The sequence below is a fragment of the Narcine bancroftii genome, chromosome 3 (assembly GCF_036971445.1).
Source record: "Narcine bancroftii isolate sNarBan1 chromosome 3, sNarBan1.hap1, whole genome shotgun sequence".
Classification (NCBI taxonomy): Eukaryota; Metazoa; Chordata; class Chondrichthyes; order Torpediniformes; family Narcinidae; genus Narcine; species Narcine bancroftii.
Window position 1 is genome coordinate 193,881,349 of NC_091471.1, and position 17,548 is coordinate 193,898,896.

At 36.2% G+C, this 17,548-nt stretch overlaps 1 long non-coding RNA gene across 1 annotated transcript in view; it reads left to right on the forward strand.

Annotated features, from left to right (window-relative positions):
• The window catches only part of LOC138756341 (uncharacterized), a 41,560-nt gene that overhangs the window by 23,113 nt on the left and 899 nt on the right, over nucleotides 1-17,548 (forward strand). The window lies entirely within an intron of this gene.

Genomic DNA, 17,548 nt, shown 5'->3' on the forward strand with positions numbered 1-17,548 from the left:
GTGTGTAATATATTTTTTATTTCTGTGAACATGATATAAACTATCTGTAACATGAATGCTGAAATTGTGTGTCTCTCATGAAATTAACCATGAAAATGTTTTGATTTCCCACTGGCCATTGAGACTAAAAATATTGAGATAATGTATTTTACCAGACGATATAGTGAAGTTTTAGATGATATATAAACCTGTGGATTATACCCTTTATAAAAAAAAAATAGTCAGTTTGACTTTATGTATTGCTTTATTCTTGCGACATTGTGGAATTTGTCATTGGCTGTTTCACAATGTATCAGTCTTGGATGAAGGACCAAGTGACATGTGAAGTATCTCAGGCTTAGAGCTGAGATTTACTGCTTGTGAACGCTGTAAAAAGAGTTTTCGACAGCTAATCAACCTTCACAATTATTCTGTTAAAGGTCCATTGATTGCTGGGCCAGCTGCATTAAACTTTGAAGAGAAGGACATCTCATAGGGCTACCACTTAAAAAAATGTAGGTAGAAGCAATTAATAGAGCAATAATGATGTAGACAGGTCACTTAGCTGAGAGTGACTGATTGGAGTCAAAAGAGAGATATAGAGAGTTGAGGAGACCATAGGCTGTATTGTAATTGAGGAGTAAAAATGCCCTTTATCTAAAGTTGATGCCACATTACGTGAAATGTCTTTTTGAACATTCGATTCAAGATTGTCCTGATATATGCCATTATCGGTATACCTTTCAAGATGACAAGAGATTCCAGAAGCCTGCTGATCCTCAATCGTAAAAATATGTGACTAATTGGTAGTTTGATGTGACAGGGGCTGAGCGTCTGGGGAAATCGAAACATCTTCAGGCTCAATACCCTTTGTTTCTTATTCTTTATAGGTTATTGTAGGGTGGTCTCTGTGGGTTTCTCTTACAGTTTGTATTCAGAGACGACCTGTGTTCAGCAGCAGCCCTCACAATATAAGAGCATGTTTCACAATAGTTATTGATCCTCACTTCTTTGAAGCTAATTTGCTCATTAGCATTTAAGGACATAAATTGTCATAAATTTGGGATTTTTTTATCATTTTAAAATGCTACTGCAAAAAAAAAACTGCAACTCAACATTTATAATGATTGGTATTCATTCTTTTGAAGTAAGGATTGGTGAATTAGAAGAGATCTTTCTGAATAATAAATTCATGCTTTTATTATAACTACTGAAGCATACCATCTAAACTTAAGCTCACATACAATACAGGAAATTATGGCTTGAACTTCAAGGTGCACTCAGTACTGAAGACTGAGGCATTCAAGTCAGGTGACCCAGCCCAACATAAGAAACCTAGGTATTATCTCTGCAAGGCCTTCAGAGAGTCCAAGAGGCAGCAGCAGACTGATATTGGGTAAACATCATGGATGCCAAGCAAAACCAGGCAGAACAGCTCTGTGTATTTTCTGCTCGTTCGGTCAGTGAGTAGTGGAATACACTTCCCGAACATCAGGTATACCTTCCCCCTTGGTCACCACCACAGATTAGATCAGCCTTCTGGAGAATGAACCAGTGGGAAGCTATTGGGCCGAATAGAGTCCCTGGATATTTCTTTCAAGCCTTCTCGGGCCAGCTGGTGGAAGTATTTGCAGACATCTTCAACCTCTTTCTACTACAGGCTGAAGTACCCACCTGCTTCATGTAGGCCACTATCAGCTCCGTGCCAAAGAAGAATGTAGCGATGGACCTAAATGACTATCTGCCCAGTGACTCTGACTTACACCATAATGAAGTGCTTCAAGAGGCCTTGGCTCACATTAGGTCCAGCCTACCAGCTCCCCCTCAACCCATTCTGCTTAACCTACTGCCACAACAGGACAAGGATAGATGAATCTCCCTGGCCCTACACTCAGCCCTGGAACTCCACAATATCACTGACACCTACATCATTGATCGCGCTCCACCTTCAATAACAAATGCACTCATCCCCAAACTTAGAAACCTTGGCTTCAACATTCCCCATTCTGCAATTAGAACCATGACTTCCTGTCCTACAGGTTATGCTTAAGGAGGACTGAGGGGACAGCACTCCCTCCATGATCACCCTGAACACTGGTGTCACACAAGATATGTACTTAATCTCCTTCTGTACCCCTGTACACACAAAACTATGTGGCCAAACATTACTCGAACTCCTTCTATAACTTCACAAATGACAATATCTTGTGATTTATTTGACAGAGCCAATAGGTTCACTATGTGAGTTATATTTAATAATGGAGGAATATGGTAAGGTTTTGGGTTATAAAGTAAACTGGGATAAAAGTGAAATTATGCCTCTTAAAATAGGGGATTATACTCAATGTCAACAAGTTACTCAATTTAAATGGCCGGTGAATGGGATAAAATATTTAGGTATACTGGTAGATAATAAATTAAAGAATGCACATAAATTGAACTATGCACCTGAAGAAAATTGGTGAAGATTTGAATAAGTGAGGGGGGGGGGTGAGGCATGGTATGATGACATAGGTGGGAGATGTGGGAAGACACCCCTTGAAAACTACTTAAGAACTACTTAAAACCCGATCTATTTATTTTTTATTTATTTTTAAACAACAGCTTTAATTTTTTTTAAAATCAGTGATAAAAAGTAATTATGAGGAAAACTAAAGTACAGACAGTGAAAAAAATTACATTGAAGCAAGCAGCAAGTATAGAAGAATTAGGGCCTACCTTGGAAATGGAGCCTGGAGAATTAATTCCTCTTCCTCCAGGATCATCGCATCAAATTCCAACGAAGATCCAGGTAACACCAGCGCCACCTCCCCAGGGAACCAAGGAAGATGGCGCTGGAGTTAGAAAGCAACAACTACAGCTCCTTGAGCCGCAGGATCAACCGTGCATGCACGGATCTCTTTGTATGTGCACAACGTTGCCTGGCGGGGGCGGGGAGGGGTAAACACTCACAGCCCAGTATTGGTTGACTGCCGATATAGAGGCCTAGACCCCACAGATGGGTTGAGCAAGCACCCACATCGACTGAAGAGGAAGAAAAAGAAATTGTCAGGACTGAAGAAGAGATACCTTACCAGTAACAGAGGAGGAGAAGACAGTGCTCTACCAGGTTAGGCCCCCATCTCATTATGTGGCTGAAGGTAAACTTGAATCTTCTGCAATTCCTTATGAAGTACATCCATCAAGCCAATTGGATACATTATCTAAACAAATTCAGACTTTATCAACTCAAATAAGCTGGGATTTCATGTCTATTAAAGATTAGTAATATGAAAGACAAAAGACAAAGACAAAAGACAAAGGAGGAAAAACCCAACACCCAACCCCAACCAACCAATTTTCCCTTGCAACCGCTGCAACCGTGTCTGCCTGTCCCGCATCGGACTTGTCAGCCACAAACGAGCCTGCAGCTGACGTGGACATTACCCCTCCATAAATCTTCGTCCGCGAAGCCAAGCCAAAGAAGAATGTGAAAGAAGAAATACTTACTATTAAGACTGATGTTTCAAAATGTATGAAGATGGTGGACAAAATGCAGATTAAGTTTCAGAAATTTGAAGAAGATTGTCATGATGTAGAGCAGGGGTCACCAATCTCTGAAACTGCAAGCTACTTCAAGGATACTGAGTAATACGAAGGGCTACCAATTTAGTACACACTTCTGAAATAACAAAGTTGCATGGTATATATTGTTAATGATTAATGATATTCATCTATGTGAAGACACTGATCACGTTAATGATCCCTCACAATAATCATTAACAATGATTTAACAAGGTAGGAAACAGTAGGAAACCGATACGTTTCAACATGCAACACTTTATTTCTATTAATCTCTGCAATTGTTCCATTTTCAAATGATCACTTTTGTAACATTTCATAGGAAATTATCATGTCTCATTTTTATTAGCCACTAACTAACAATTTTAAACAAATCATGAACAATGTACCATGTTTGTACAAGTTATCAATTATATTAGATTTAACAAAAATAAATTCTTTCAGATTTTTAAATAAATCTTATCACATTTTGTACTAATCACTAAATCTGCAGCATTTCTAACAAAATCATCATATCTTGTCACACTTTATAAACACATTTGTCACAATTTTTCAACATTTGAATTTGTTGGTGTCAGTAAAAATAAACATTAAAAGATGGGTAATTTAATATAAAAACTTATCAACTCCAACAGAATTTAACTTTGCTGTCGCAATGCCATGTTGCCACTGACAATATCTGGCATCTGTTTTTTTGTCTGTTAGTGGGAAGCCAGGCATTGCATGCTGCTCACCAGTGTACTGTAATCTGGGGTGTAACTTGACACTGCAACTCTTGAGTCTTGCAGATGTGCATTAGTGAAGCGTGTTCTTTGTTTGTTCTTTTTTTTAAATTTTTTTTTCACACCATAAATCACATTAACCATGATACACACTTTTTCCTTTTCACACATATACAGTGCCATTTTCTCCCCCCCCCATCCCTCCTCCCATCCCACCCTCCCTACCTCCCCCTCCCGTCCATTTAAAGTACAAAATCTAGGATACATTAAACCAGTCAAACAATGTTGTCATTCAATAAAAATACACAAGAAATTCCACTGAGTCCATTCTTTTCATTTCCTTCTCCTTCCGTTAACTTAGGTAGTGATTGTCCCCGGTAGGTTTTCGCTATTGTGTTTCATGTAAGGCTCCCATATTTGTTCAAATATTTCAATAGTATTTCTTAAACTATATGTTATGAAGTTCATGTCAGAAAAGGCTGATTCACAGAGATAGGTTGAACCAAACAGGCTGACAACCTTCATAGCTGCTGTGCAGATACCAAGTTTCTGGACATAGCTGAAACCCTTCTAACCATCGTACTTGCCCCCAGTTGGACATCGGAGAGAGTGGATATGACATTGGCTTCATTCTTCTCGTCTTTAAACACAGTGTTTGCAATTTTCATCATTGCTTCTTTGAAAAACTCCCCGTCTGAAAATGACTTCTTCTTTATCAAAAAATGTGTAGCTCTGAATGAGGCTTCAGTTGTTTTTCGGGAGTTTTTCACCGGCCTCGTGAATAAAGACTGCCATTTGGCCAAAGCTGCCTTTAAGTCATGGGCTTTTTTCTGCCCGTAGTGCACTGCCCGGTGGGTAGTGAGCATGGTAACTTTTGTGACAAGTACTGAATTGTCTCTCCACGTTGCGCCACTTTGCCGTCGCCACAGTCGCCCCGCAAATGAGACACACACAGTTTTCTTTCACAGTAGTAAAAATGATCTCTTCCACTGTGAAAATGATAAGTTTTATTTCTTTTTTTTCTGCCATGTTTTTGGGAGTATAAACTGCATTAAGCTCACCATCTTCTCAGTGCCCGCTAGCTTATTCAGCAAATGTTGAGGGTTGTCATACGCATAAAACTGAGATTTGAACCAGACTAGATTAGAGTTCGTGTATATTAAACATTTTTATTTATTTTTTTTATATACAGGTACACAATTCTTTATCCGGAACCCTTGGGGGACAGTGCGTTCTGGATTTCGGAAAGCCAGATTTAAACCCACCTGAAGGGTGCTGCCATATCCACCCCACCCCCTTCCAGTCGTGCTGCCATCTCCCCCACCCACCCCCTCACCAGCCTGTCTCGCGTTGCCGGTCTCCCCCCTCATGGCCTGACTCACATTGTTTGTCTCCCCCCTTGCGGCCTGACTCGCACTGCAGGTCTCCTGTCCACCCAACTCACGCTACAGTCTCTCTCCCCACTTGCCAGATTTTGGAGCTTTCCGGATTTTAGATGTCTGGATAAAGGATTGTGTACTTGTATTTTCATTTTCAAATCTACATCAATGCAAGTGTGATTCAAAAAGAATAGCAACACAATTAAATAAAATTTTAGAACAGACCCGTGGGCGACTCATGTGGTCCCTGAGGGCGACCGGGTTCTCGAAGGGAACGGGGTTGGTGACCCCTGATGTAGAGCAATGTAAAGATATGGTTGTCAAGCTTGAAGATTCTTTTACTGCTTGGGAAGTTCAGAGAAATGATTTGTTAAGAAAAAATTGATGTTTTGGAAAATCAAAGCCAAGAAATAATGTGAAGATTGTGGGTTTGCCTGAAGATTTTGAAGGCTTGGATCTGGTACAGTTTTTCAGAAATGGATTCCTGACGTTTTGGGAAAGGAATATTTTCAGAATGGTTTCAAGTTGAATAGAGCTCATGAATCTATTAGGAAGAAACCTTTTCCTGGTCAACTGCCACACTCTATTTTAATTAGGTGTTTACATTATCAAGATAAAGAAATGAGTTGCAGTACAAAATGCGAGAAAGCATAATAGAGTATTTTTTAATGCAGATCTGAGTCAAACCATTATTAAATGTCACAAGGAATTTAATCCTGCCAAGGCTGCATCATGGGAAAAGGGGATATATATTCACTTTTAGATTTCCTGCTACACTTAAGGTTATTTTATGGCGAATTTCAATCGCAATTTTTTACCGATGAAGATGATGCTCTTTTATTTGTTAATTCATTGACTGATAATAAATAGGAGAGTCAAGATCAATCTTCTCAACGAATGGAGTTGGCTGAAGAAAAGAGAAAAAAATGGTTTACAGAAGATGGAATGTCATGAACTAACTGAAACTGATACTGATGATGATCGAGTTAATAAACACAGAGGCAGCTTATCATACTTGAAATACTGTTAATTACAGTGGGTTTTATTATTGTTCTGTTCAGGAAATATGGTTTTGCTTATTTCTCCTTCCGAAGTCATTGGTCACTTGGTGGCGTTGGTCGCTTGATCACTTCCTGTAAAATAGAGGAAGGTAGTACTGTTAAAGCAATGTTTTTTTTATGCTTTTTGCGTTTTTTTTTCTTAATCTTTTTTAGGGGTTTATTTCTTTTCTATTGAGGAGATATACTTTATTTTGAAGAGTATCCGTGGATCTAAGCCGAATGGAAAGTCTCCTGGTGAAAAAGGATTTACATTGGAATTTTATTTAAAAATTCAGTATCGATTAATGCCTCTTTTAATGGATTTCCTGAAACAAGCAATAGAGGTTCATTCTTTACCAGATTCCTTTTCTAATGCAATTATAACAGTTATTCTTAAGAAAGATAGAGATGTGTTAAAACTAAGTCTTATAGGCCTATTTCCTTATTAAATGTTGATTATAAAATTTTAGCTAAGGTTTTAGCAAATAGGTTGGTGAATTATTTACCAAGTTTAATTAGTTTAGATCAGGATGGATTTGTAAAAATCATTATCCTGCAGATAAAATTGCAAAATTAATTAGTTTGACTAATTACCAACTTACCAATGATCTTATCATTAGATGCCGAAAAGGCATTTGATAGGTTAGAATGTAGTTTTTTTTTATTTAAAGTATTGGAAAAATTTAGGCTTGGACCAATCTTTATTAGTTGGATTAAATCTTTATATAAAAACCTTTTTGCCAGAATGGTGACAAATGGCTAAGTATTATTGCCTTTATTATGAAAGAGATCTACTAGACAAGGATACACTTTGTCCCCGGCATTGTTTGTATTAGCCATTGAACCTTTAGTACAATTGATAAGACAGGATGAAAATATTAAGAGCAATAGAATACATTCTGAAAAAATTAAAATTAATTTATTTGCTGATGATGTTTTGATTTATTTAACAGAACCATAAGATTCATTAAGGTTATTATATGAGAGATTGAAACAATATGGACAAATATCAGATTATAAAATTAATTTTTTGCTATTAGTTGCTGGTGATTATACTCAATGTAAAAAAAATATTCAATTTAAATGGTCAGATCAAATCAAATATTTACGTATTAAAATTGATAATAATTTAGATCATTATATTAATTAAATTATTTACCTTTATTTTATAAATTTAAAGATTACTTAAATGGATGGAAAGACCTACCTATAACATTAATAAGTAGGGTTAATTGTATCAAGATGAATGTTTTTTATTCCTAGAATTCAGTATCTTTTCAATCTATTTCTTGTAAAGTTCCTCAGGATTTTTAAAAGATTTAAGTTCTATAATTATGAAGTTTTTGTGGAAAGGTAAAATGGTTAGGGTATCTTTACAAAAATTAACTTGGAAATATAAATTGGGAGGTTTACAACTCCCAAATTTTCAAAGTTACTATAAAGCAGCACAATTGAGGTTTATTAATAGAATATTTGATTTGGATAATCTGTTAATATGGGCTAATATTGAGTTAACTAATATTGGCAAGAAAAATATGGCACAATTTATCTATAAATTGAATACAAAGTTATTAATCATTAATCATGATCCACCTATTGTGAGACATTTAATTTAATTATGGATTAGGATAAATCACAGGAAAATTTCAGGTAAGACACCTTTATATCAGAATAAACCTTTTTTTCCTTTTAATAATCAGTTTTTGAAAATATGGAATCAGAATTTAAATAGTACAAGATTGTTATTAAGCTGGTTATTTTATTTAATTTCAAAGATGGAAAGAAAAATATGAAATTCTAAATGATACCTTTTTTGTTATTCTCAAGTTAAGGCTTTAATATTAGATAATTTTGGACATACTTTAAGATTACAAAGACAATCAAATTTTGAAATTTTTCTCAGGGAATATGATTAAAATATTTCTGAAATGTTTAAATTAGATATTCATAAAAAGATTTAATTGGGAAAAAAAGATTTGGGAATTAAAATTGATCAACATGATTGGAGATCAATATATAAGGATAGTATGACTAAGATTATTAATGTTTGATATAGATTTGTTCATTATAATTTTTACAATTATATTTAACTCCTCAGAAATTAAAGAAATATAAATTAATCTCTTGAGATTTATGTTTTATATATTTAAAGAAGTAGGTTCTTTTTTTACATTCAACTTGGTTATGTGATAAGGTTCATTATTTTTGGATACTACTTAAGCAATTTTTAGAGTAAGTTTTAAAGATTCAATTACCCATGGATCCAACATTATCTTTATTAGGTAATGTCAAAATATTGAGTTTGACTTTGAGGTTGACTAAGTATCAAATTGCGTTTTTAAGGTTGGCAATGGCTGTAGCAAGAAAATGTATAACTATCACTTGGAAAAATAAGATTGATTTGGGAATGCAGAGATTGTATATGGAATTGAGGTCATGTATTCCATTGGAAAAAATACCATCTTTGATGAGGAAGAAAAACCAGTATTAATTAAAATAGAAATTGATAAAATAGGAGAGAGGAAATGAAAAGATTTTATATATAAATGGGAAGCAAAGTTATCTTGTGGGTAAAGGAAGCACCCTTGCTGAAGCATTTGATTAATATTTGGAATAAAGTAAATGATGGAATGAGGAGTGTGTCCAGTCTAAAATGCCTTTCATGTAAACTGATTTATACAATTTTCAATGAATAACCAATTTTTAAATATTTGGTATTAGAAAGGAATTAGATATATACAAGATTGCTATGTAGGAAGAAGTTTAATGACATTTAATCAATTAAAAATAAATATGGGATACAACATTTATTTTGTTACTATCAACTATGGGCTTATTTAAGAGATAAACTGGGTCCAATAATGTCATTAATGAATTGTGGTGATGTATAAATATTGATATGTAGTAGATACATAAGGAAATTTATTTTGGCTATGTATACTTTATTGCAGAAGGGAACTATTAAACAGAGGATACACAAGTCCAGAATAGGTTGAGAGACAGATTTAAATGTTAATATTGATTAAGTAAATTGGTCAGAGTTGTGTCGGGATAGTATGACAAATACTGTATAGGCTAGCTCAATACAATTTTTTACATCAGCTATATCTTACTCTGCAAAAGATAAAAAAATTGAAATCAGATTTTTCACATCAGTTTTTGGATATGATCAAGAGATGGGTACTTTTTTAACATTCTATTGGTTTTGCTCCAAATTGAGACTCAATTGGTCAAATTTGGCATTTTATTTCAAACACGTTATGGGAATTAAATTTCCACAAACTTCCAATGTTATTTTTATTAGGTAATATTGAGGAGATAAGACTGAAATTTTAACCATATACACATCAAAAAAAAATGTTTAAAGAATGCCTTAGCAGTAGCAAGAAAATGTATAGCAGTGACATGGAAATCAGATACCCGCTTGGGTATGGAATGTTGGAACACAGAGATCCACAGCTGTGTTCCTTTGGAGAAGATCACTTATAAATTGAGAAAAAAAATATGATGTATTTTTTTATTTGGGACCTGCATTTAATAATTGAGGGAAATCATTTATAGAATTTCTTAAGCCTTTAACTTTGTTAACCACCTTGAAAGTATTAAAAAAGTTATAAATGATTAATTTTGTATGGTGAAGGGGGAATTTGTGGCAACCAGGTTTCTGTTCTTTTCTAGTTTTTTACTTTTCTTATGTTTTCTTACTTATTTCATTTTTTCCCTTCTTTCTCTTTTTCTTTTTTTGTTCTTTTGGGGTTAGTTTAGTGGGGGAGGGGTGGAGTGTTGGGGTTTACATCATCATGTAATAGAATTGATATGAATATTTGATTGTTATATTTTGTACTTTGATATGATTACATTATGGAAAACTTTTAAATTTAAAAAAAACAAATGATATCACCATGTGTAGCATGGTTAATGTAGTAGTTAGTGTGACTTTAGGTACCCAGGTTCAAATCTGGAACTGTCTGTAAGGAGTTTGTACATTCTCCCTCTGTCTGCATGGGTTTCCTCTGAGAGCTCCAGTTCCCACATTTCAAAATATACAGGGGTTGTTGTATTTGGGCAGCATGAGCTTGGAGGCCGGACGTGCCTGTGACAGTGCTGTATGTTTAATATAAAAAAAATTGGCAGGATCTCCAACAATATAGAAGGGAGATAGTGTGGCTTTGTGCCAGGACAACAACCACTCCCTTGATGTCAGCAAAACTAAAGAACTAGTGATAGACAATTGGAAGAGGGGTGGAGTTCACTCCTTTGTTCGCATTAACAGAAATATGGTGGAGAGAGAACACAGCTTTAACTTCCAAGCTATAGACACCTCCAGTGACTTATCCTGACCCTTCCATTTTGTTGTAGTGACAAGAGAGTGTACCTTAACTTCCTCACAAGTCTGAGAACATTTTGCATGTCACGTGCATCCTCTAACCACTTCTACAGATGCACCATTGAAAGTATCCTGTCACGTTGCATTGCTGCATGATGTAGGGACTGCTTTGCCCAAAATAAGAAGAAACCTCAGAGAAGGTTTGTGATCACAGCTGAGATCATCATACAAAGCCTCCTCTGTTCTGTTGACTCAATCTATACTGCCATATACCTTGGAATAGCAGTCAAGATATTTGTTGTGATACAACCACTAGCCTATTACAGGGGGCGATCTCTGTACCTGCAGAAGGACCACCTGGAGGCTGACTCCACCTGGCCAGCTGTCAATCAGCCAACCTGAATATAAGCCTGAGCCGGCCCCTCTTGAGCCAGTCACTCAGGAGCCACCACAGCTGAAACTGGTGTGCACAGACTTTTAGCAGAATAAAGCCTGTGGTACAGTCTTTTGTGTATTGTGTCTTTTTGCTGCTACCACAAGACTCATCCCACACTTCCTTCATCCCCCTCCTCTTCAGGAAGAAGATTCATCAGTGTGAGATCACACACCACCAGATTAAAAGAAACTTTCTTTCCTGCTGTTATCAGATTCCTGAATGAACCCGAAAATAATTCTGTTGTTTTTGTTCTGCACCAACTGATCTTTCTCAGCAACTGTGCAATTCTGTACTGTTTTTTTTTACTTAATACACTATGTAGGGAATGTCTGTTAGGACTGCTTGTAAAACAAACTTTCTCACTGCACTTTGGAACATCTGATAATGAACTTGAACTAGATGGTTTGTCCCCAACCTCAAACCCAATTTATCCCAAATCCTACATCACAACTAATCACAAGGTTGAGTTTCAATCTAATCTTCAAGTGATTATTTCAACTTATCGCCTTGTGGTGTACAATCAACCCCATCCTAACCTTCTCAGAGGAATGCCCAAAAATGTTAGGAATCCATGAAGTTTAACTTGTATGAAGGTGATATTTGTTTAAAAAAAATCCTAAATAAAGATAAATAAAAATACACCTCAGCATATAAGGTGCACCAGCCATTGATCTACCGACCATCCATCATGATCACAGATATCCCTAACCTTTTAAAATGAGCAGCCTATGATATCAGTGGGTTGGGGGCATGGAGATGAATGGTGTGCAGTTTCCTGAGGTTGAACAAGTCACATCAAAATGGTCGAGAATCCCTGCCCCAGATGATTTACACATTATTTTTTGTCCTGATTATTTGTGTGGTTGAAACATTCAGAGATATTTCAATTGAATTATTACCACCATTTAAAAAAATATATATATATACATATTAATGCATAAACAATATGGAATAGTGTAAATGTATGCATTACAAGCATAAAGGAAGAATACCAATGCCATCACTAATGATCAAAAGTTTAAAGAAAACTTAGGCTCTGCTGACTTCTCAGTAAGTTCTTTCACTGATTGGCAGCAAAGCAGAAATGTGTCAAGCTGACTCCTTAATTTCCTCACCTTGGTCAGGAACGGTGATAAAATTGGCTTTAGGATCCCACAAAAAGGGAGGATAAGACCACAGGGATTGATGCTCCTGATCACCAACCAAAGGCCCGTGTTGAAAGTGTATGTGGAAGGATCAGATGCAGCTTACTAGTGATGCTCCCTGACCTGAACAGCCTCCTGACCCTCATTTTCAAGACACAGGCATGGTTAACTGCTGCTGGAATCAGACATTTCTTTTCTTTGGCTTGGCTTCGCGGACGAAGATTTATGGAGGGGGTAAAAGTCCATGTCAGCTGCAGGCTCGTTTGTGGCTGACAAGTCCGATGCGGGACAGGCAGACACGGTTGCAGCGGCTGCAGGGGAAAATTGGTGGGTTGGGGTTGGGTGTTGGGTTTTTCCTCCTTTGCCTTTTGTCAGTGAGGTGGGCTCTGCGGTCTTCTTCAAAGGAGGTTGCTGCCCGCCAAACTGTGAGGCGCCAAGATGCACGGTTTGAGGCGATATCAGCCCACTGGCGGTGGTCAATGTGGCAGGCACCAAGAGATTTCTTTAGGCAGTCCTTGTACCTTTTCTTTGGTGCAGACATAATGAATGGTTAACACTACAAAACCACATCAACACATTCAATGATAGAGACGAAAATAAAGGCAAAACCTATGGCAAACATTGAGAATTAATGCAAAATAATTGCACTACAAGAAAATGTTAATAAGACAATGTCGTGACCTTTGAACCAGATTGCTTTTTGAGGATTGATGCTGTTTTGTGAAATGCTGATCTAAAACAGTCCAGAATGCCTTTAATGTATAATGTTGCATAATTATTCCAGAATAATTTTGAATCATTTCAATCCATCTTAACCATTGTGGAAGAAAAAGTTTGACGAATATGCTAAATAAATGCTTAATGGATTGGGCAAGTTTTTCAGTTACCGCTGCTTGTGCACGTGTGGCTTTCTTAACATCTATGTGGTAGTAAGATAATTAAGTTCACAAGTATGTCAATAAGCCTTGAATTTAGGATGCTCTAACTTTTCCAGGACATTAGTGGACATTACAAGGCAACATGAAATGGAAAACACAAAATGCAGGTGCGTGAGGCTTGTGTGAAACTCGTGAGAGTCTCATGCAGACCACTACCCAAATTGTGTATAAATGTAGGGTGAACAATCCCATCCTTTGAGTGTTGGGCTCAGAGTAGAGAACGTGTCGGTGAAATCTCTCTTGAATCCCCTTCATTCCTGCTAGTGTTACAAAAAAGCTGTTTTACATTTACTTGGTTCTGATGTGTTTTCTGCTGTTGATTTCTTACAGTGCAGGCTTTCTTTAACACCAGTCCAACTTCAAGTTCATGTTTATTTGAAATGTACCAAGATGGTTGTTTTGTGAGCAAACCAATGAAATATCTCATACACATTCAAGCAAGTAACCAGTGAAAAGTTCAGAAATGCAGTGTTACAGAGAGAAATCAGTTAGCATGGAGTAAAGGCAACATACCTTTACTGTTTTTGGGTGTATTCGGGAGTCTGATAATGGCAGGAGAGAAATAAATGGTGTATTAATATGAGATGTGAATATCCTTGATCTCTTGTGTCTTTTAATATGTTGGCTGCTTTTCCAGTCAGCGAGAGTTACAGATGGAGTTGATGGAGGGTTGGGGGGACTTATGATGACTTGAGCAACATTCATTATACAATTTTTGTAGGTGGGGCATTTCCTGTACCATGCAGCCATGCACCCTTTCAATGGAACTCTTTAAATAGAGCGTCTCTCAAAGTTGTTAAAGGAAGCAGGTGACGTGCCAACTTTCCTCAAGCTCTTGAGGCATTGAGAGTTGCTGCACTTTCTTGGCCATTTATGTTGTCGTGGGTGGACCAGGACAAATGACAGAAGATGTTTGCCCTCAGAACTTAAAGCTGTCTATTACCGCCAACTCAGCATGATTGATATGGACTGGGGAGTAAGTCCCTCCCCTCCTCTGGAAGTCCGTAGCTACATTATTGGTCTTGCTGACATTTGAGGAGAAGATTGTTGTCCTGGCACAATCTCCATTTTGTACTCCACTTGGTCATTGCTGGAGATCCTGCCTCCAAAGAAGGCATCATTCTAAAAAAAAACAGAAATATCAATATATTGCAATACATAAATACAATGTGTAACATTATAACATATTGAACAATATTGTCCCTTTCTCCTCAATTTGGAATATTCATAAAAAAGAAAAAAATATTGTTACAACCCCATCTAACCTACCAAATAAACAACAAAAAAAAGCAATACAACAAAAGAAACGCTGGCAAACTAAACTGAGAATTCTCTACAACAGATCGATGCAAACTATTTATCTGGACTATGCCAATAAAAAAAAAACAACAGAAATCCAAAACTGTCCGGAAGGGGTAAAGGTGAAATACAAATTAATATGCAAAAATAATTTATAAAAGGACACCACTTCTCTTCAAACTTAACTGAGGTATCAAAAGTGCAACTTCTAACTTTTTCTAACCTTAAACATGACATAACTTGAGAAAGCCATTGCATCAAAGTAAGTGAATTTGGATCTTGCCATTTAAATAAAATGGCGCTTCCGGCCAACAGTGTAGTAAAAGCTACAACTTGATGTGCAGAAGTGGGAACTCAGCCCACCTCTGGAACTATAATTCCAAAAATAGCAGTGGATTAGGTTAAAATCTAATGCCCAGTATAATTGACAAAGTCTTGAAAATAACTGTTCAATACAGAGCAAGACCAAAACATGAGCCTTAATGTGGTTTACATCTATCACACATAGGATTAACATTAGTAAAGATACAGGCCAATTTATCTTTCGACATATGAACCCGATGTACCACTTTAAACTGAATCAATGTGTTGGGCACGTAATGAGGAAGTATTAACCATTCCAAAGATCTTTTCCCAAGGTTCCTCTGGTAGAAGTGACTGAAGTTCCAATTCCCAAGCTCCTCTAATTTTATCATTAGAGATTGATTGGAGTTTTAATAAATTTGTGTAAAGATGACCTATTAAGCCCCTATGATATAGGTAAGTTAGGTAATATCTTATTCAAAAAAAAACATAATTTGGATATATCTGAAAAAAATTTGCTGAGTTATATTATATTTGTTAGATATTCTATCAAAAGACATCAAACATCTATCTACAAACAGTTCTGAAAAATGGACAATACCTTTACTTTTCCTAAAAGAAAAGGTTTGATCCATTATGGGATGATGAGAAAAAAAGTTGAGATAAATAGTGTTAGATAAGCTAAAAAAAATTACATCAAAAATTTGCAAAATTGAAACCAAACCCATAATGTATGTTTAAGTATTGGGTTAAAGGTATGTCTATTAATCTTAGAAATTGTAAAAGGAAGAGCAGCCCCCATTAACGAAGCTAATGAATATTTCCGTATGGATTTCAATTCCAAATCTGTCCAATGAGGACATTCAGGTTTGTCAGAATAATACACCCAGAAAACAATATATCAAATATTAACTGCCCAACAATAAAATCTAAGATTGAGTAAAGTCATACTATCATCTTCCTTTAATTTCTGCAAATAAAATTTACTCAACCTAGCATTTTTTATTATTCCATATACAAGAAGAAATTTTAGTATTAATATTGTCAAAAAATGATTTAGGAATAAAAAAGTGGAACTGTTTGAAACGCATACGAACATTTGGGTAAAATTATCATCTTAATAGCATTAATATGACTAATAAAGTTATGGCCAATGGAGACCATCTAGAAAGTTTTTGTTTCATACAGTCAGTCAAAGGAGAACAATTAGATTTGTATAAATCTTTATATTTTATAGTGATCTTAACCCCAAGATATGTAAAGTGTTCTTTAAGCACTCTAAAAGGTATATGCTCAGAGGTAGGTATATGAGGTGGTGTCATTATTGAACCTATGGATGGAGTTGGGACTGTGTTTGGCCCCACAGTCAGGTGTACAGGGAGTACAGCAGGGGGCTGAGAACCTAACTTTGTGGTGCCCTGGTGTTGACGATGATTGTGGAGGAGATCCTATCACCAAGCTCATGATTGCAGAGTGTGGGACAGTATGACAGGATCCAATTGTAGAGAGGGGTGCTGAGACAAAGGTTACATTGTTTGGAGTTTGGTTTGCTTGGTACTATTGTGTTGGTAGCAGTAGATTTATCTATCCTGTTGTGTTCTGATGAACTCATCTTGAGAGCAATATCTTGATTTTTTTTGTTGCTTGAGTACAATATTTGAAAATGCTTGACTGATTCAATCCATATTGTCATAACAATGTGGGCTATCTAATGCAGCATACCAGTGCCAATCTACACTGCTTCACATATGTTCAAGCCAAGATTTGCTCTTTTGAAAGGTTGTGTAAAAATGACCATCTATAGGACATTCTGTAGTCAGTTTAACCTAGTGTCTATGCTCACAGCATGACTTTGGCATGTGAAGCTTCTCTCACATTATTTAACATTTCCCAGCCTTTTGCTTCAGTATTTGGTTTCCTGAAGCTACCTCTTATTTTAGTGAAAATAGCTTTTAAATGTCTGTACTCCTGTTTGTCTGCTGTACTTGGAAATAGGCAGAACCTTTTTTCCATTGACTTAATCAAATGTAGTACTGATTTTTAGCAGTAATTTTCTTTAATTTTGTAAGTTTTCAAAGGATATCCCAGGCACACTAACATCTTTGTTTCAAACATTATCAGCTGCCACATTACAGATGAAAGCAAAAGAGTGGAGGCTCAATGCAATTTTTAATGAAGAGAACTTATAACATTTTATTGCCTTTCTTTTGCTATTCATTTTTATTCCATTCTTTTATTTGATCTTCATTTTCTATCTTTAATCAAAGTTACATTACAGCTTTTTTTTTGTACTGACCTTCAATCTTTGCTTTCTTTTTTTAAAGTGCAATTTCTCTTCCTTCATCCATGTTCCAGGAGGAATTTTTAAGCATGCAAAACACATCTCCAAAAGCTGTTCTATTAGCCAGTGAAATGACAC